Raw genomic sequence first — 20579 nt, 5'->3', positions numbered from 1 at the left:
AAGAAGTTAAATAGGCTCAACACGTGTTAGCATTCAAAGCACACTTGCTAAGAGCTTTCTCTCTGCAAGTCCTCGGTCTAGTTCCTCACAAGGATGACCAAGAAAGGCTTCTGAATCCGAAAGCCATTCTCCCCTTTAATCTAAAACTTTGCAAAGCCCAGAGAAAATAATAATGGATGCCATTAGTTCTGGGAGCGGGCGGGGCGGGGTGGGGGTGGGGGAGAATCCACACACAACACTCCATTGAGCTGATCTGCTGCACAGCGAGCGCAGCGCTCCATTTGGATCTGCTAACTTGATTTAAGTTTCTCTGGAAACCAAGTCCTTAAGTTTTAAATCGCACACACACTCCAACTGCAGTTGAAGTACTAGGAACTATTTGCAGTGGGTGAAAATACACCCCAAGGAAGAGGTCTCTCTGAATACCATAGATCAGGCATTCAAAAGGGGATGTAATTTTAGCATTTTAGAAGAGAAAGAAAGAATCATCACAATGTCTGAAGGCGCCTTTATTTAGGAACTCTGGGCAGCCGATTTCCCGCCGTCCTCTTCCTAGCAGAAATGGAAAAGGAAAGCTAGGGAAGAAAGTCTGGGCAGCAACTTACTCATAATGCTCACTTTTGTTTCGTCCTCTCCCAGGCAGCAATGCAAGAAGTGGCGATTTTGCAACCTGGGAAAAGGGAGCTCCCTCCTCTCCCTCCCCTGTTCCCTGCTAGGCAGAGCTTTCCACGAAGCTTCCTTGCTAAGGAAGCTTCTGGGGAGCGCCTCTCTGGACTAAGGAAGGCTCGGGGAAGCAGCGTGGGAGAAGCGTGGTGGTGGGGCGGGGGGAGAGAACAAATATAGGGCAAAGGAAGGAGCACCTCTCTGGGCTAAGGAAGGTGTGGGGAAGCAGCATGGGGGGAGAGAAGGGTGCTGCAGCTCTCAATCAATGGCGCCCCAAACCTTTTTCAACAGGGCGGCGCCATTTAAACAGGACTGGAGGGAGCTGAGGACGAGAAGTCCTTTTATTACAACGCTATTCACACGAGCATGTGTTGCTCAAAAAAATGCAGGAAAAGGCAAGCAAAATGATCGAAAGAAAGAATCTCATCATGCTCTGTCTGCTGTTGCGCCCTGCCCAGGCAGCAGGTCTCTGTCCCACCCTGCTACTTGCTCTCCCATTGCTACGCACCCCCCATGCCCCCTTTCATGCTCTTTGCCCATCTCCTCGACCTACTGACTGGAGTGTGTATACAATATTATGCAGCCTGCCCAGTGGGCAAAACCAGGAACGAAACGATCAAGCTAAAACTTTTTAACGACTGCTGCAGCCTTAAAAGTGTACCTTTTAAGTACAGCCCTTTGAAACCGACAGACTTACTCCCAAGTAAAAATGCATAGGATCGTTGCTGCAAAAACGACTGACCACACACACACACACACACACAACATACAGTGGTCCCTCTACTTACGAAATTAATCCGTTCCGAATGCACATTTGTAAGTCGAAAAGTTCGTAAGTCGAAAAGCGGTTTCCCATAGGAATGCATTGGGAACAGATTAATGCGTTCCGGAGCCTAGAAAAAAGACCCAGACCCCCAGTAAGGCTTGCAAACTGCACAGGGACATTTCTTTTCAAGAATAAACAGGCAGTAAACAGGCAGGCAAGTCAAGGAAACCGCATGTAAAATTTGTAAGTCGAGGAAACCCCATCTAAAAATTTGTAAGTCGAGGAAACCCCATCTAAAAATTTGTAAGTCGAAAAAACCGCATCGAAAACCGGATCTAAAACTGCCGTTTGTAACTCGAAAAATACTTATGTTGAGTAGTTTGTAAGTCGAGGGACCACTGTACTCTATTTTGCATGCACATACATAATAATAGCTGAGCCACCCTCAAACCGAGAATCGCCTCATTATTTTTCACATCCAAAGTTCATAAGCACATGGAGGGAAGTTTACCCTGCAAAGGCTGCTGCCGCTGCGCTGTCCATCTCCACTACCATTCCCCGCTTGGTCACCAGCCTCTCCAGCAAATGAATGGAAACCAATCCCCCAACTGTTTTTCCCAACTCACCCGCCGGCCAAGCACTGTTACTTTGCTGCTGCGGCTTTGCAGGTCTTCCCCGAGTAAATCTCCGGTGCCAGGAAGGAAGATCTCATGACTGGCAAATCGCACCTGCGCCGGGGGGGGGGGGGCGCCGCTGCCGACCCGGACTCAAAAATTTTTACCAAAGAAAAAATTTTTTTTGCAAAAAAATAAATAAATTCGGGAAAGGAAGGGGATCGGCGGGGGCACTTCTTGGCGCCCCCTACCAGGTGGCGCCCAGGGCACGTGCCCCCTGCCCCCCTATCATTACACCCCTGTCCCCACCCAAGGGAGGATCCAAGACAGGTGCAAGGGTGCAGTTGCACCCCCTGTGAATTGGGATCCAGATTGGCAGTTCCTTGGTAGCAGAAGCTTAAAAAGGGGGGTTGACTTCACTTTCTGCTGCTATTCCTGCTCTTTCCCAGCAGGGGAAGCAGCAGCCACCTGATTTGTTCTCCTGGCATCTTGTGCTCCTCCCGTACTCTTGTACTCTGGGGTCTTGTACTCCTCCCCTACTCTGAATGTACTGCAATTTGCCACAAGGTCAATAGAGTTGCTGGCTGTTGGCCTTGTTGTCTCTCCCCAGGAAAGTAAAACATACAAAAACCTAACTCTAATCTGTTTTGAGTGTGTGTGTGTGTGTGTGAGAGAGAGAGAGAGAGAGAGAGAGAGAGAAAGCAAACAACTCCTTGCTTAAGCCACTGTATTCCTCTTCCCACCCACCCCCACCCCGTGTGTGTGTGTGTGTGTGTGTGTGTGTGTGTGTGTGTATGCACAGACACACACACACACGTGAGAGAAGTAATATCAATTTTTGTGCATGTGTTTCTTCTTTGTGTTTGTGTGAAAGAGTTTCACACTTTTAAAAAAAATCTTTTTCATACTATTTCTCTGTGTAAACTGCCCTGAGCCATTTTTGGAAGGGCGGTATAGACATTGAATAAATAAATAAATAAATAAATTTTTGGTTCCAATACAAACTTGTAAGAAAAACCCTCTCCATCCCAACAATATATCTTCTTGTGAGAAATTAGTCAGTTCAAATGTATTAAAAACCTTTAAAAGAATGAGGAGAAGAAATGCTCTAACAAAATGGATTTGTTTTTGTTTCCACCTTTTGTTCCTGAAGATGCTAAACTCCTTATAGCTCTAATCTGGTTGCTGTATGTAGCTCTCTCTCTCTCTCTCTCTCTCGCCACACACACACACCACACACACTCAATTAAATATATTTATATGCTGCTTTTTGAGCAACAAGGCTTAAATCCCCTGCTAAATGGGCAAAGAGGCACCTTTTGCCGTGGTGATTCTCTTTAGTTAGCAGGAGGAGAGTAACTGGCCCTATCCACCCCCAGCACAGTACCTCCAGTGATTGCTGCTGGTGTCTATCGTGTTTGTTTGTTTTTAGAATGTGCGCCCTTTGGAAACAGGGAGCCATCTTATTTATTTTTATTATTTCTCTGTGTAAACCGCCCTGAGCCATTTTTTAGAAGGGCGGTATAGAAATCGAATTAACAATAACAATAACAACAACAACAATAATAATAATAGCAAAATATGAGGAAATGGTTCTTTCTCAACATGTTTCTCCTTATAATCATCACTAGTTTATTTTGCTTTGTGCTAGTAAAAACAGCTCATATATAAATAACACATACTGTCTTTTTAATAAGCTTGTAATGAACTAAAATGCCCCAACTTTTTGAAAGTAGGTTCACAGATTGCTAAAGTGAACATTAAGTTTCCTCCACCACCAAAAGTCTATTTTTATACACTTGCTTCAAAATAAGGCTTTGCAAATCAGCAGAGGTGCTCTTACCCCTGGACTTCGGGGGCCCAAGTCCAGGGTCTCCACAGCCCCAGGGGGGCCCCAAATCCTTTTTAGTTTGTCTTGGGTGGTGTGGTCACCCAGCGGAGCATAATTATGCTTAATTTTCAGGGGAAGGGGGCCTCCAAAGGCCTCTAGGTCCAGGCTCCAAAATTACCTAGGTGCTCCTCTGCAAATCAGATCATTTCATTCGCTTGCCAATGAAATGTTTGGTTGTCTTTAAATCCTAGGAAATTGGGGTAACCATATATGACATTGTGCTGTCCTGTTTGAAATCAGATTGGCAGCCTTTTTTTCTGTAGTGTATAGACAAACACTATACACACTGTATATACACTGTAGTGTATAGACATAAACTGTAGTTTATGCTTTTTGCTTAAAAAAATGCAAACTGGGCTGCTTGCTGCTGTGATAGGTGTAAAAGAGCTGTTTGAGTTTGGTTCTGAATTTACATGTTGAGCATTGGAGTGCATGTTGCTAGGGGTGTGCAATTCGGGATTTTGGGTGATTCGGCTCGGACCCGAACTGAATCACCCCTGTTCTGTTTTGTGCCCGAATCTGGGTCACCCGAATCACCCTTGATTCGGTTCGGATTCGGATTTAACCTGAATCCGAATCCGAATCGATTCGGGGGGGTAAAAAGGGGCCCAGGGGCAGAATTTTGGGGTGGGGTGGTAGTGCCCAATGGGTAGAGTATACCACCCCAATTTCAGGGGGATTGGGCAAAATCCTGATTTTTGGTGAATTTTTAAAGTTTTAGTGACTTTGGGGCAGTTCTGGGGCATAGCATGGGATCTGGGCAAAATGAGTGGGGTGGGGTGGTAGTACCTAATGGGTGCAGGCTACCACCCCAATTTCAGGGGGATTGGGCAAAGGGCTGATTTTTGGTAAATTTCTGAAAATTTCATGTCTTTGGAGCAGATTGGGGCATATTGGGGCAGAAAGTGGGGCCTGGGGCAGAATAGTGGGGTGGGGTGGTAGTGCCTAATGGGTGGAGGCTACCACACCAATTTCAGGGGGATTGGGCAGAGGGCTGATTTTTTGAGAATTTTTGAAGTTTGGGTGACTTTGGGGCAGATTGGGGCAGAAAGTGGATCTGCCCCAAAGGAGTGGGGTGGGCTGGTAGATAGTGCCTAATGGGTGGAGGCTACCACCCATCCCCAATTTAAGAGTGATTGGGCAGAGGGGTGAATTATGGTGAATTTATTTGTATGAGGTTTGTCTTCATAAGTTGAAGTGTGCTAAATTGATTACTTCCTCATATTATTCATAGTAAAGGAAAGTGTGAAAAAGTGAAAGTGGGGTCATGAGAGTTGTTTAATTGAAAAAAATCTCATTTGCTATGATAGAATGAGAATTTACACCTCAGAAGTTTTTTCTGAGGTGTGAATTCTCATCCTATCATAGCAAATGAGCTATTTTTCAATTAAACAACTCTCATGACCCCACTTTCCCTTTTTCACACTTTCCTTTACTATGAATAATATGAGGAAGTAATCAATTTAGCACACTTCAACTTATGAAGACAAACCTCATACAAATAAATTCATCAAAATTCACCCCTCTGCCCAATCACTCTTAAATTGGTGATGGGTGGTAGCCTCCAGCCATTAGGCACTATCTACCAGCCCACCCCACTCCTTTGGGGCAGATCCACTTTCTGCCCCCAATCTGCCCCAAAGACACCTAAACTTCAAAAATTCTCAAAAAATCAGCCCTCTGCCCAATCCCCCTGAAATTGGGGTGGTAGCCTCCACCCATTAGACACTACCACCCCACCCCACTCTTTTGGGGCAGATCCACTTTCTGCCCCAAAATGCCCCAAAGTCACTAAAACTTGAAAAATTCTGAAAAAATCACCCCTTTGTCCAAACCCCCTGAAATGGGGGTGGTAGCCTCCAACCATTAGGCACTACCACCCCACCCCACTATTCTGCCCCAGGCCCCACTTTCTGCCCCAATATGCCCCAATCTGCCCCAAAGACATGAAATTTTCAGAAATTTACCAAAAATCAGCCCTTTGCCCAATCCCCCTGAAATTGGGGTGGTAGCCTGTACCCATTAGGCACTACCACCCCACCCCACTCCTTTTGCCCAGATCCCATGCTATGCCCCCGAACTGCCCCAAAGTCACTAAAACTTTAAAAATTCACCAAAAATCAACCGTGAACCGAATCACCCGAATTTTTTGTGCCCGAAATTCGGGTGATTCGGCTCGTGCCCGAAAAATATCGGGGGAGATCAGGGGTGATTCGGTTCGGCCCCGAATCACCCAAAATTGTTCGTTTCGGGCACAGATCGTTCTGTGCCCGAAATCTTTTGCACATCCCTACATGTTGCTAAAAGTCAATATAAATATGTATATGTTATCAACACATATATTTTATTATGTCACATATCCTGTTCTTCCTCCAAACAAAGAGTTCAGGGTAGTGTATATGATCTTCTCTCCACTTTTATCCTCACAACAATCCTGTGAAGCAGGTTTGGAGGAGAGAGAGAGAGAGAGAGGCTGAAAGCCCTGCAGTGGGTTTCATGACTGACTGGGGAATGCCAAGTCCCCCAGTCCTAGGCTTAACACTCTAATCACTACACTACACTGGTTCTAAACAGTGTGTGGGTATTGACTGCAGGAGAAAAAGGAGATTAATTCTTAGTGGTGAAGTAAACTAGTGGGGAGGAGAATGTTGGATACCTTTAGAGAGCATGAAAGGGTTTAATTATCAAAATGTGCAGAGGCTGTGGGCCCCAGGCAGGCCCTGTCAGCCCAAGCCCTGGATCTTTTAAGTACCTAGCAACACCTCTGTAATGGAGAGAGGAAGAGGGGAGAGTGGCAGGATTATGCATGCAAAAATCTGGTATCGGCAGGTATGTTGTTCAGAATTTCTTCTAAAAAATTTTTTTTTAAGATTCAATATTCCTCTGAGTGTGTTGTAATTTTTATCTGCCAGTTAATTAGCAGAGCACTAAAGAAGCTGCCCACTCCAGTTACAGAGTAGAATGCAGAGTTTAGTTGTTCCAGCTGTTAAGAAAAGACACATGGAGATTCTTGTAGAACTAAATACTAAGTAGATTTATTGGTGAAGTACACTTTGGATAGGAAAGACCTAACCCTAATCTATAGAACTACATAATGAATAGGTAGGAAGAGAGAGATGTTTTCATCTGTTCTCTAAGAGGAAAGGAAGGGAATTTGACTCACAGGAAATGCCTGAGGAGACCTATCAAGGGTCATGAAGCAGAGATAAAGCAGGGAAAGGTAAGGAGACCCGTACTCACTATCTCTGCTCCCAATGCCCCTAGTGGTCATTAGGATAGTTGGTGCAAAATGTCAATGCATTGGAACTCCATCTTCAACAATTTAAATGGCAGGACAAGGGGCTGGAGCGGAAAACAAAGAGAATGAGAGAAGTGGGGGGAAAGGAAGACAGAAAGTGGTGCGAGGTGGGTGCAAGGTGGCAGAAAGTGGCCTAAAACTATGTGCTGTTCCACAGAGGTTCATTGGAATCCAATCTGGCCCACCACCAGATTTAAGTTTGACACGAGAGAGAAAATCCAAGCCCCGATATTTTTATATGGGGATGGGTGGGTATTCCTGTTGCACCTCCTGTAGTTTCATCCTGGATCTGCCTCTGGGGTTCTAGATGGATTACAAGCCAGAGGTCTGTCATCTACCCTTTTAAATCTTCCACTGCCTCAGGAGGCAAGGCAGCCATGGCTTCTCCTGTCTTTTCTTTCTCAAATCTTGCTGTCCTTCCTCTTCCAAGCCCGCTCTTTGCTATAACAAATCTGGTTTCAAGGGTACAGCCAATGGGGAGAAGTGGACAACAGGACCTGGGAAGGGAATTCATGACTTCCTTGTCTCTGATGCTTCAGGGAATTGAAAGATACAAGGCAAATTTCTGGATTGCAACCTGGCAACCAAATTCATTATTCAAAGAGGCTACAGTTGAATCTGGCCAGATAGCTGCTACCTTTTTCTATAGAATGATTTTTTTTTAAGAGACGTGCTAAGTAAATAAAAGGATTATTTTGCAAGAATATAATTTACGTGTGAAAACATTTTGAGCTTACTGGTGTTCATTAAATGCTCTCTGAGGTCAATCGTTCTATCCAATGTAAGCAGACCAAGAAAGTATTGCCTGAGAATGCGATTAAGGAATATTAGAAAAGACATTCAATTACATTGATTACAGGCAATAAGTTTTGCATGGCCATTACATAGAGAAGGCGTTGATCCAAATATAGAATTCACCAATTGTACGATGACCTGCCCTTCTTTCACTGGTGAAAGTTGAGCTATCTAACAAATGAGTTGAGTCATTGTTTTACAATGTAAGCTTGTGAAAATGTCTAGAATTCTGAAAGTCTTTTCAGATTTACTAGACAAAAACAGTTCTTTTTCTGTGCTGGTAGAAGAGGGCTATTGCATAGTAGGAATATGTGAGCAGGACCTTGTGTTGTGTAACTTCCACACACACAAAACATAGTGCCCAATCCAGCAATGTCCATTATTAAACTCTTTTAAAGTTCTGCTCATTTCTATGGGAAAGTTCAGCCTGTCCTAATGTCTCTCCAATGAAACCAGCGTGACCTGAAAGCTCTTAACTTTGGCTGGGCTATGCCCTCAGCTTGCCAAAGAATGTTGGAGTGATGGATCAGCACAACTAAGCTTCCCAAATGGGTAAGAAAAGTTATGTTTTAAATATACTAAATCTCTCCTTATGCCATTTAAAGATAACATCAGGACTAGTGAGCTGTACTGTATTTAATTAAATTCCCCATAATGTTGTGTCAGTTGTTTTAAATATAGTTTTGTTTTGGTTCACGGAGCTTTGAAAATATAGCGTATGGAAATCTCCGCCTAGAGCTGCAAGCAGAGGCATATAGTAAAGAAGCTACCACTGCAACCTGTGAGGTGGAGCTGCAAGTAGAGCTGCAGAGCCATGTCCCATTTGCCTCTACAGCTATTATCCAGAACTAATGTTGAGAAGACTGTAGCTCAATGGACCACATGCCTTGTATGCAGACAGTCTCAGATTTGGCTAACCCAGCAGCCTTACCAAATCCCTACAACAGACCCTCCTTCTTTCTTCTTCAAAAGAGTCTCACCAGAGAGGTCCTAAAGACCAAGAAATAGCCACTGAAAAACAGGGCAATTAAGGTGTGCAAGCTTCCTACATGTTCTTGTCAGCCAATGAACCCCAGCTGGCAGTGGCACCTCAGCTAGGCCTCAGATCTCAGCTCAAATCAGCAACAATTTTACCTGCTGTGAAGCCAAATAATGAAGAGGAGCAAAGATACAAGTTTGAGCCATGTCCTTCCATTCTGGCTTCCTGCGTGCAATGCCATCAACCCCCTGCCATTGGTTGCACAGTGATGGGGGGAGAAGGGTGAGCAGTTTCTTCAGTTTGCTTGCATCTCCCTCACCCATGTTACTGATGTACACCTGTGTATTGATGAGAGACTGCAAAACTCTGCCAGAGAGCAGTCTTGATGTGTCTGTTCTATGACCTCATCAAGATCTTTTATTTTATTTTTTTGCACTTCTTAAAATAAGAATGCAGCGCTCCATACAACCTCAAAAAACAAAAGGAACAGGACAATGGAGGATTTCTAATCTGGAAACAAGACAGAATAATTTGAAAATATTCTTTTCTTTTAAAAAAGGAAACATTTCTCTGAAGAGAATTTCAGAAGCATTCTAGGGGTGTGCACAAATAAATTTTTGTAATTCAATTAGACCTTGAATTGAATCACAAAAACTCAAATATTATTTATTATTATTATTTATTCGATTTCTATATCGTCCTTCCAAAATAGCTCAGGGCGATTTACATAGTGCCGGAATAGGACCGGGGAGACCCGGGTTCAAATTCCCATTCAGCCATGATGCTAGCTGGGTGACTCTCGGCCAGTCACTTCTCTCTCAGCCTAGCCTACTTCACAGGGTTGTTGTGAAAGAGAAACTTAAGTATGTAGTACACCACTCTGGGCTCCTTGGAGGAAGAGTGGGATATAAATGTAATAATAAAAGATGGAACCCTGTTCCCAAAGGGCTCACAATCTAAAAAAGAAACATAAAATAGACACCAGCAACAGTCACTGGAGATACTGTTCTGGGGGTGGATAGGCCCAGTTACTCTCCCCCTGCTAAATAAAGAGAATCACCATGTTAAAAAGATGCCTCTTTGCCAAGTTAGCAGGGGTCACTGAACCAGCCAGTCATTTCTGGCCGGTTTGACAAATTGAATCAAAAAATTACGATTCATGCTACCACTCAAAAGAAAGAAAGAAAGAAAGAAAGAAAGAAAGAAAGAAAGAAAGAAAGAAAGAAGGGAGGGAGGGACAAGTGGGCAATTTTAAATTTCTTTTTAACCTAGATGCCCACAGGATCCTATGGGTCTTGGGGGAAAGTTTAGTTTTAAAAAAACCACCCACTTTTCCATTTCTTTTGTCAGTTGGGTGGTAGGTAGCACCCTTCATGCTGTACCACTCAGCCCACTTTGGTGTCCCCAGGAACTACCCATGGGGAACAGTGGGGTAATTCAAGTTCCCCATTGTTCCTTATGGACAAAAAAAGCAGAGTACAGTGCACAAAATCTGCAACCTTGCCTTTAAACACACTGCAGAACAGAAGCACACACAGTCCCTCCCAACACAGAACAGATTTTGCCAAACACACAGTCCAAGGATGGCCAAAAAAATAATATCTGACACAGAATCCACAGCCAGCCACAGTGCCTGCACTGCAGTAACATCATTGGCGCAAGTTGCTCCCTCACACACAATTATGACTCTGTCCTACTTGCAACAGCTGCCACAGCACAGCAGCACCCCTAGCAACTAGCAAGCATACTTATAAGCTCAACTACAGCAACATCTTCAGCTATATTTTGATTGAGTGACAACACCTTACAATGCAGAATGCAGAGCAGAGCAGTGAGTGCAGGACAAGTTACTCTCAAGGCCAGACATGGAGCTCATCACAGCAATCATCAAGAAATATCAGAGAGAGAGAGAGAGAGAGAGAGAGAGAGAGAGAGAGAGAGAGAGCGCTGAGCTGGGCTGCTACTGTCCATTTCTCAACACAACACCATCTCACAAACAGACAAAACCCCAACTCAAAGAAGGAAGGAAGGCACCCAAGTTCTGCCTTTGTCAATCTGAGATCCATCAAAAGTAAACAGTTATAGCAGCAATAGGTAGCACAGCATTATACTCAGTGGTACTAAGAAACGAAAACCATAACATCAAAGCTTAGTTCCTTCCTACTTACTTCCTCCTGACATAATGTATCCTCTTCTTCATAAGAGCTGTCTCTCTGCTTCCCATTCCCTAGGAAAAGACATGATTTGTTTGTTTGTTTGTTTGTTTATTATTAAAACTTTTATACTGCCCTTCCAAAAAGCTCAGGGCGGTTTACATTAAAATCAGTTAATAATTAAAACAAAAATTATAAAGCATAAAACAATGATTAACAATTAAAAACATCATAAAACAACAATTAAATAATCAGAACAATTTAAAAACAAGTTTTAAAATGCTGAGAAAGCCTGGTTGAAGAGATGTGTTTTCAGGTGTTTTCTGAAAATTGCCAGAGATGGGGAGGATCGTATCTCAGCAGGGAGTGCATTCCACAATCTCGGGGCAGCAGCCAAGAAGGCCCGTCTCTGTGTAGCCACCAAACGAGTTGGTGGCAACTGGAGACGGACCTCCTCAAGTGACCTCAACGGCCGGTGGGGCTCATAGCGAAGAAGACGCTCTCTTAAATACCCAGGGCCTAAGCCATTTAGGGCTTTATAAGTTATAACTAGCACTTTGTATTTTGCCCGGAAACCTATTGGCAGCCAGTGTAACTCCATCAACAAAGGAGTAATGTGGTCTCTCTGAGATGACCCAGAGACCAATCTAGCTGCCGCATTCTGAACCAACTGAAGTTTCCGGACTACGTACAAAAGCAGCCCCATGTAGAGCGCATTACAGAAGTCTAGTCTGGAGGTTACCAACAAATGTACCACTGTTTTGAGGTCATTGATCTCGAGAAACGGGTGCAGCTGGCGTATCAGCCGGAGCTGATAGAAGGCACCCCTGGCCACCGCCTCAACCTGAGAAACCAAGGGGAGATGTTGATCCAGAAGTACTCCCAGACTGCAAACCTGTTCATTTTGGGGAAGTGTGACCCCATCTAGAACAGGAAGATCAAGATCATCTCTAGAGTTCTGACCCCGCACAATAAGTTTCTCTGTCTTATCTGGATTATGCTTCATTTTATTCTCCATCATCCAGCCCATTACTGCTTCCAAGCAGGGATTTTGGGAGGATATGCCAGCTCCTGAAGAAGTTGACATGGAGAAGTAGATCTGGGTGTCATCAGCATACTGGTAACACCCAGCTCCAAATCCCCTGATGATCTCTCCCAGTGGTTTCCTGTAGATGTTAAAAAGCATTGGAGAGAGTATGGAGCCTTGAGGGACACCATACTTAAGCTCAGATTTTGAAGAGCAACAATCTCCAATCGACACCATCTGGAATCTGTCCGAGAGGTAGGAGAGGAACCACTGTAGAACAGTGCCTCCCACCCCCAACCCCCTCAGACGTTCCAGAAGGATACTATGGTCAATAGTATCGAAAGTCGCCGAGAGATCCAAGAGGACCAACAGAGTCACACTTCCTCTGTCAATTGCCAATTGGAGATCATCCATCAGGCCGACCAAGGCAGTCTCCACCCCATAGCCCGCCCAAAAACCAGTTTAAAATGGGTCTAGATAATCAGTTTCCTCCAAGACCATTTGGAGCTGAGATGCCACCACCCTCTCAATTACCTTGCCCAATCATGGGAGGTTGGAGACAGGCCTATAATTGCTCAACCCCGAGGAATCTAATGCAGGCTTCTTTAGAAGAGGTTTAATAATTTCCTCTTTAAGACAAGGAGGCTTTCTGCCCTCCCTCAGAGAAGCATTTATGATTTCTACCAGGCTGCCTACAACAGCCTCCCTGCTAGATAGAACAAGCCATGTTGGACAAGGATCAAGAGGACAAGTGGTAGGCCTCACCACTCCAAGCAGCTTGTCCACATCATCAGGAGTCACAAACTGAAATTGATCCAGTTGAATCGTATAAGAGGAGTTGTTGGACTCCTCCAGTTCAGACATCAAATTAATTCTGGAGTCTCCATCTAGGTCGGCCCGAATCCGAGAGATTTTGTCTGCGAAAAATTCATTAAACACACCACAGCGGGTAACTGATGCCTCCAAATTCTGGTTCAAGGAAGAGGGAGCAGATACTAGTCCCCTCACAACCCTGAACAACTCTGCTGGACGTGAACTCGCAGAGGCAATACGGGCAGAAAAGAACCACTTCTTTGCCGCACGTATTGCCTGAGCATAGATCTTTAAATGTGCTCCATGTCGTAATCTGTCGGATTCGAGTCGGGTTTTTCTCCACTTGCGCTCCAGTCGCCTACCTTGCCGCTTCAGCCCCCGTAGATCTTCCATATACCAAGGGGCCAATTTTGAAGCAGGTCAGAGAGGACGCTTAGGAGCAATCGTGTCTACTGCCCTGGTGAGCAAGTTGTTCCAGTTCTCAACCAGGGCATCAACAGGATCACCATCAGAGCCAACATTAAATCCCTCCAAGGCTTCTTGGAATCGTACCGGATCCAGTAACCTTTTCGGGCAGACCATTCTAATAGGCCCCTCGCCCCTGCGAAAGTGGAAAGTGGTTGTAAGTCCAACCTTAACCAGATGGATGTCCGTCCATAACAACGGGGAGATCGTAGGAGTCCCCACCCACGGAACACCACCCTGATCAGAATAAAAGACCAAATCAAGCGTGTAACCTGCAATATGCGTGGATCCAGAGACCGCTTGGGATAGGCCCATAGTTGTTATGGCCGCTATGAACTCCTGAGCTACCCCGGACAAATTGGTCCCAAAATGAACATTGAAGTCCCCCAGCACCAAAAGTCTGGGAGACTCCAACGTGAGTTCCACGACCAAGTCCGTGAGCTCAGTAAGGGATTCCGCTGTGCAGCGGGGCGATCGGTACACCAACAGAAGTCCCAATCTATCCCTGGTCCCCAAACTCAAGTACACACATTCAATATGGTCCGATACCCTAACAGGGACCCTGGTAAAGGAGATGTTATCCTTATAGACCACAGCCACTCCACCTCCCCTCCCATGTCCCCTCACCTGCTCCTCTACAGAATATCCTGGCGGGAGAATCTGGGACCAAACTGGACCACTAGCCTCCCCCAACCAAGTCTCAGTAATACACATCAGGTTGGCCCCTTCATCCATGATCAAATCATGGATGAGTTCTGATTTATTTTGGACTGACCTGGCATTGCAGAGGAGCAAGGTAAGGTTATATGGGATGTTGGCAGTGCTCCCCGAGGTCAAAGAGCTGGCAGGACAGCTGGAAAGGGGGACAGCTATTAGATTTCTGACCACCCTTCCCTTGGAACAGCCCGCTGACCTGCCAGCATTTCTTCTTCTATTACCCAACACCACCGGAATAGCTGCCCTACCTTCAACGAAGGCACTCCCTGGCTCCCCATCTCCAGACAAACCCACACACATTACAACTTTAATTACAACAATTATGAATTATCTCCAAAAGTGTTCCCCCTCCCACCAGCCAATGGGGTATGATAACAAGCCAGTCAAGAAGCAAGGAGATCTCAAGCCAATTGGAAGCCAGTGCCAGAAATCCAATGCAAGGGGGGGAAGCCCACCACTCACATCGGCTCAAGGCCGCTCACATCATGCAAATTAATTCAAGCCACTCTGGGGCTGATTCAATTCAACCTCAAATAATCAGCCCCTCCATTTATTATTTATTAATACATTTCCAAATGTATTAATACATTTAAATACAAAAACCTTGCCACCCAAAACTTACATCTCTGGGCGGTTTAAGGGGCTATTCGATTCATGGTCGAATCCATGAATCACTCACAATTTGGCACGAATCGATTTGTGTGCAAATCCAATTGCACATCCCTAAAGCATTCCTAAGCCAATGTGACAGCCTGTCCATTTCATGGTATGAAGATCACCCTACCCTTTCAAGACATGTTATCATTCTTAGCGAATCTCTTTTGGCTTCTCTTGAAATTCCCCAGAGGTTGCACCTGAGGGAGCCCCAGTTTCTGGATTTTGCTTTAAGCGCAAGATTTGCAATTCTCCCAAATACATTGCTTAGATATGTATACGATTGTAGCCCTAAGCTGTCCTTCCTTTCATGTTCTCTATTTGAATCCTGATCTTTCATAAGCTATTGAATATAAAAACATGATTATGTGAATAGTAAGTTTGGATTTAGGAAAAAGATAGGCAGGCTTAGAAAGCAAAGATTGACTAAAATGCTGAAGAAATGTTAACACTGAAAGTTCTACAATACTAAGCTGAATGGATAGAAGAAGAGCAGGGTACTAAGAAGGATTGGGAGAATATTAAAAATATCTTAAATTTTCAAAAAAGGGAAATGGCAAAAACTGTCTCTGACTTTTGAGATTCCTTTCCTTTTTGCTCAAAGAATGGTGACACTGTTCTATATTATGTTTTAGTGAAGCTGGCATACAACTATTCTGACAGACTGTGAAATCTGGCTTTGCAACTGGAGGCCCCAAAGGGAAATCTGACCACCTAAGGAATATTAATTGGCCTTTTCCAGTTTACCATCCAAAAGCAGGAGAGGCTTCATAGGAACATAGGAAGCTGCCTTATACTGATTCAGACCATTGGTCCATCTAGCTCAGTATTGTCTACACAGACTGGCAGCGGCTTCTCCAAGGTTGCAGGCAAGAATCTCTCTCAGCCCTAACTTGGAGATGCTACAGAGGGAACTTGGAACCTTCTGCTCTTCCAAGAGCAGGGAATATCTTATAGTGATCACAGATCAAGTCTCCCATTCAGATGCAACCAGAGCAGACCCTGCTTAACTAAGGGGAAAAGTCATGCTTGCTACCACAAGACCAGTTCTCCTCTCCTCAGACCAGCTCTCCTCTCAGGAGCTCTCCTCTCAGACCAGCTCTCCTCTACTTCTGGAGGTAGTGGTGGCCACGGGTGTGCAAAACTGGTTCTATTCAATTTTGTTTCGAATAGAACTGGCCAGGGTCAACCAGTTCAGACACGAAGCAGACCAGGGTCCCCCAAATGGGTGCCAGGCCAATTTTGAGCTGAAACAGCCCAAGTTCTAATGGAACTGGTTTGGAACCGGTTTGGCAGTTCAAGGGAACATGCTTGTAAAGGAGAATCCAGTGAGGCTGCCTGCTTTTAAAAATCTCTTAATAGGGCAGCAAGAGGGCACCTTATTGTCCAAGGCATTGGTGCAGCTCCTCCAAGCTCTCCAGACTGGGCCCGGTCCTCCAGCACATGCATGGAGGTCACACAAATGGCATCCATGCATGCACAAATGCTGGAACCAGGCCATGCTAGAGCATCAGTCCTCGTCCAGAGAGTTCGGAGGAGCCATGCCATCGCTCACTGCATGGGTCTTCTGGTGCCCTCCTACTATTCCTATTAGGAGGGTTTTTTTAAAAAAAGGCAGGCAGGATTCTTCCCTTTGCTCCTCACTGGATTCCCCTTTACAAGAATGCCCCCTTGAGATGAATCAAAACGTTTCCATACCAGTTCAGCTCGGTTCAACACTCAGACCAAACCAGAGGGCAATCTGACTCAATCCGGTTCATGGTCCGGTTTGAATTTGACTTGAATTTTAACTGAACTGCTGGAATCTGTTCCGTGCACACCCCTAGTGGTGGCTGTAGCAAAAGAGTTTCTGGCAATATTTTCTGAGTGAGGCTCAGCCCCCTCACTCCTTTCTCAAAGTGCCCCTCCTATAAAACTAGTTGCAACCCAAGATCATAAAGTCATCAAATCAAAGGGTTAGATAGGATTCTACACTCATGCCTTCTGGGGAAAATAACCCTAATTATATTTACACAAGACTGGGCTCCTAATTAGATAATACAACTCAAGGGACAGATCTTGGAATCAGATTTTGAGCACCATTAATTTGAGCTTCGTTAAGGGTAGCAGAGATAGACAGATCTGACCCATAGGGCTTTCCTGTTCTCTTCTATGAGAAGAAATGCTTTGAGTACTGAAGGGGAGTCCCTTTTGCATTAACGAAGTGTGCCTCTGCTCAAAGATGAGTGTTAAACACATTTTCACACAGCTCTGTTTCAGTGTCAAGTGAAACCAGAGCAGTAGAAGCGGTTTCACCACAGCACTAATATATTTATTAGATAGATAGAGAGATAGAATTTTTAATATGCTAGTGTCAAAAATCCTTTTGTCTGGCCAGAGAGTCTGCCTCTGTATTAATGGAAGAACCATTAATGATGAACCACTGGAGCACTCAGAATTATCCTGGCAAAACTAAGTATTTTACATAGACAAGAAAGTAAGAGTTCTCACTGGGGGAAAAGTAGTAAATGCCTTTCTTATCATTCAAGAGGGTTAGATGCATTAATTGGGCATCTTCTGTTAAATCATGCAAATCCAAGGAAATGATTAGATGATTAATGAGCAGACAATGACCATAAGTGAAGTTCTGGGCAGCAGAGTTGGGTTTCCATGGATCCTAAGCAATGCTTATTCATAATTAGTCCTCTCTGAGATTATAATACACCTATGCTACAGTTTAAGACTGCAGGTATTCCTGTCCTGTTTTGCCTCTGGCTGCCTCGCAGAAGGGGCATAAAGTCAGTTCTGTCAGGGATCTCAGGTCCAGGAGATGCCTCAGAGTTGGTGTGGAGAGGGTTGTCCTTCACCCTTATCCTCCTACACCCGTCAATGAGAGGGAAGGTCTACACTCATCCCCAGGAGCCGCCCAGACCATGCAGCGTCCATCCCAACTGACTTCCTCATCCTCAGCTGCCTGTTCCTTAAATAGAGCCCTGCAGTCAGGGCAATTGTTCTCCCCTCCTACTTGCTCCTCCCTCCCTGTCCAGGCAATTGCCTGGGCCAACCAATCCCTAGCCTCTGAGGGGGCCTCCTTCTTGGGGTGCCAGTCCAAGGCCTCCTGTCTCCAGGGGGACTTCCAGATGTCCTGGGGGGCCTACTGCCACCACCCTGTGCCCATGCTGCCATTGCCACTGCCCCTCCCCACTAATCATTGCTGTTAGCCACCACGTGTGCAGCCAGGGGGTGGTGGTGATCCAAGCAGGCCTCCCCTGTCGTGGTGGGCCTGCCCTTGAGAAGTGTGAGGTACTCGTGCTTCCAGAGCAAAGCTGCTGCTGGGCATTTTCTGCTCATCAGCACGATGCTTTGGAGTCTGCATCCTTGCACGGGGATGGTGAGCCAGTGTGCACGGAAGCCTTGCTCGGAGTCCTCTTTCAGGATCAGCAGAGTGGTGGGTTGTGCTACGTGCTACTGCTGCATGGACCATATAGCATACAAGAGTGGACCCAAGCAGGCTCTGTGGGAGGAATGCTGAAAGGAGAGCCTCCTCTTCCTCCTCCTAATGGGTAAATGGCCCAATGGGGCTGGAGCAGCAGGAGGTAGGGATGTGCGAACCGGTTCGGATCCGAACCGGTTCGGGTCCGAACCGGTTCCGGTTCGGAGGTTCGGATCGAACCGAACCACCCCCGGTTCGGTTCGAATCCGAACCGAACTGGGGGTGGTTCATTTCGAACCGGTTCGGACCGGTTCGGATCGGTTCAGAAAGCTGAAAATTGGTCAGATGGTAGCTGGCACCCAGGGGTACCTGTTGCCCAAACCCCAAAGCAATCGGACACTCGTATGATTTTTTATGAATTTTTGAAAAATATTTTTATTTTTTTCTCATAGGATATAATGGGACCCGAACCAGGCCATTATTTCTTATTGTGGAGCACTCATGGGTGCCAACAACCATGCAAACCCTGAAGCAATCAGACACCCCTATGATTTTTAATGAATATTTGAAATATTTTTAATTATTTTCCTCATTGAGTATAATGGGACCCGAACCAGTCCATATACCCTGTTGTGGAGGACTTAGGAGCACAAAAGCAGGGTGGGTGGTAGACAGGCATGGGTGCCTACCACCCAAAAAATCTCAAGGCAATTGGATACTCCTCTGATTATTGGTGAATTGTTAAGTATTTTTGAATTCCTCATAGAGAATAATTAGGATTGCAGCTTCACGTCGGGGGGAAAGGGGTGTCGTAGAGTGCAGTGTGGTGGGTGGTAGTTCCTAGGGTGGGCAAGGAATCTATCAGAATTATTTGAAAGGAATTGGGCAAAGAGGTGATTTTTAAGTGATTTTTGAAGTTTACGCGTCTTTAAGGTTTTTCCTCATAATAAGTTATAATGGAGCTTTCAGCAGCCCTATAAGTGCACATGGGGGTGCTGGGGTGGCCCAGAGCAAGTGGTGGTGTAGTGCACATAGGGTGCCAACCACCCCCATGGGTTTCTAACCCATGGGGTACAGAGATCTCTGGTAGGGGCACCCCCATGGGTACAGGGTTCTCTTGTTTCTGAGGTATTGAGTAGGGGTGTGCAATTCAGGATTTCGGGTGATTTGGCTCGGACCCGAACCGAATCACCCCTGTTCTGTTTTGTGCCCAAATCTGGGTCACCCGAATCACCCTTGATTCGGTTCGGATTCGGATTTAATCTGAATCCGAATCGATTTGGGGGGTAAAAAGGGGCCCAGGGGCAAAATTTTGGGGTGGGGTGGTAGTGCCCAATGGGTAGAGTCTATCACCCCAATTTCAGGGGGATTGGGCAAAATCCTGATTTTTGGTGAATTTTTAAAGTTTTAGTGACTTTGGGGCAGTTTGGGGGAATAGAATGGGATCTGGGCAAAAGGAGTGGGGTGGAGTGGTAGTGCCTAATGGGTGCAGGCTACCACCCCAATTTCAGGGGGATTGGGCCAAGGGCTGATTTTTGGTAAATTTCTGAAAATTTCATGTCTTTGGGGCAGATTGGGGCATATTGGGGCAGAAAGTGGGGCCTGGGGCAGAATAGTGGGGTGGAGTGGTAGTGCCTAATGGGTGGAGGCTACCACCCCAATTTCAGGGGGTTTGGACAAAGGGATGATTTTTTGAGAATTTTTGAAGTTTTAGTGACTTTGGGGCAATTTGGGGGCAGAAAGTGGATCTGACCCAAAATAGTGGGGTGGGGTGGTAGTGCCTCATGGGTGCAGGCTACCACCCCCATTTCAGGGGGATTGGGCAGAGGGCTGATTTTTTTGAGAATTTTTGAAGTTTGGGTGTCTTTGGGGCAGATTGGGGGCAGAAAGTGGATCTGCCCCAAAGGAGTGGGGTGGGCTGGTAGATAGTGCCTAATGGGTGGAGGCTACCACTCATCCCCAATTTAAGAGTGATTGGGCAGAGGGGTGAATTATGGTGAATTTATTTGTATGAGGTTTGTCTTCATAAGGTGAAGTGTGCTAAATTGATTACTTCCTCATATTATTCATAGTAAAGGAAAGTGTGAAAAAGTGAAAGTGGGGTCATGAGAGTTGTTTAATTGAAAAAAATCTCATTTGCTATGATAGAATGAGAATTCACACCTCAGAAAAAACTTCTGAGGTGTGAATTCTCATTCTATCATAGCAAATGAGATATTTTTCAATTAAACAACTCTCATGACCCCACTTTCACTTTTTCACACTTACTATGAATATGAGGAAGTAATCAATTTAGCACACTTCACCTTATGAAGACAAACCTCATACAAAT

General features: G+C 45.3%; 1 long non-coding RNA gene across 1 annotated transcript in view; it reads right to left on the bottom strand.

The window, feature by feature from the left end:
• Positions 1-20579, bottom strand: part of LOC128347972 (uncharacterized) — a 108496-nt gene that overhangs the window by 54305 nt on the left and 33612 nt on the right. Inside the window, exon 2 of the long non-coding RNA XR_008317856.1 lies at positions 11175-11233. This is a non-coding gene — a long non-coding RNA (uncharacterized LOC128347972). The remainder of the gene's footprint in view (positions 1-11174; positions 11234-20579) is intronic.

The sequence above is a fragment of the Hemicordylus capensis genome, chromosome 2 (genome assembly GCF_027244095.1).
Source record: "Hemicordylus capensis ecotype Gifberg chromosome 2, rHemCap1.1.pri, whole genome shotgun sequence".
Classification (NCBI taxonomy): domain Eukaryota; kingdom Metazoa; phylum Chordata; class Lepidosauria; order Squamata; family Cordylidae; genus Hemicordylus; species Hemicordylus capensis.
The sequence above is the reverse complement of the archived record's forward strand: the minus strand, read 5'-3'. Positions and strand labels throughout refer to the sequence as shown.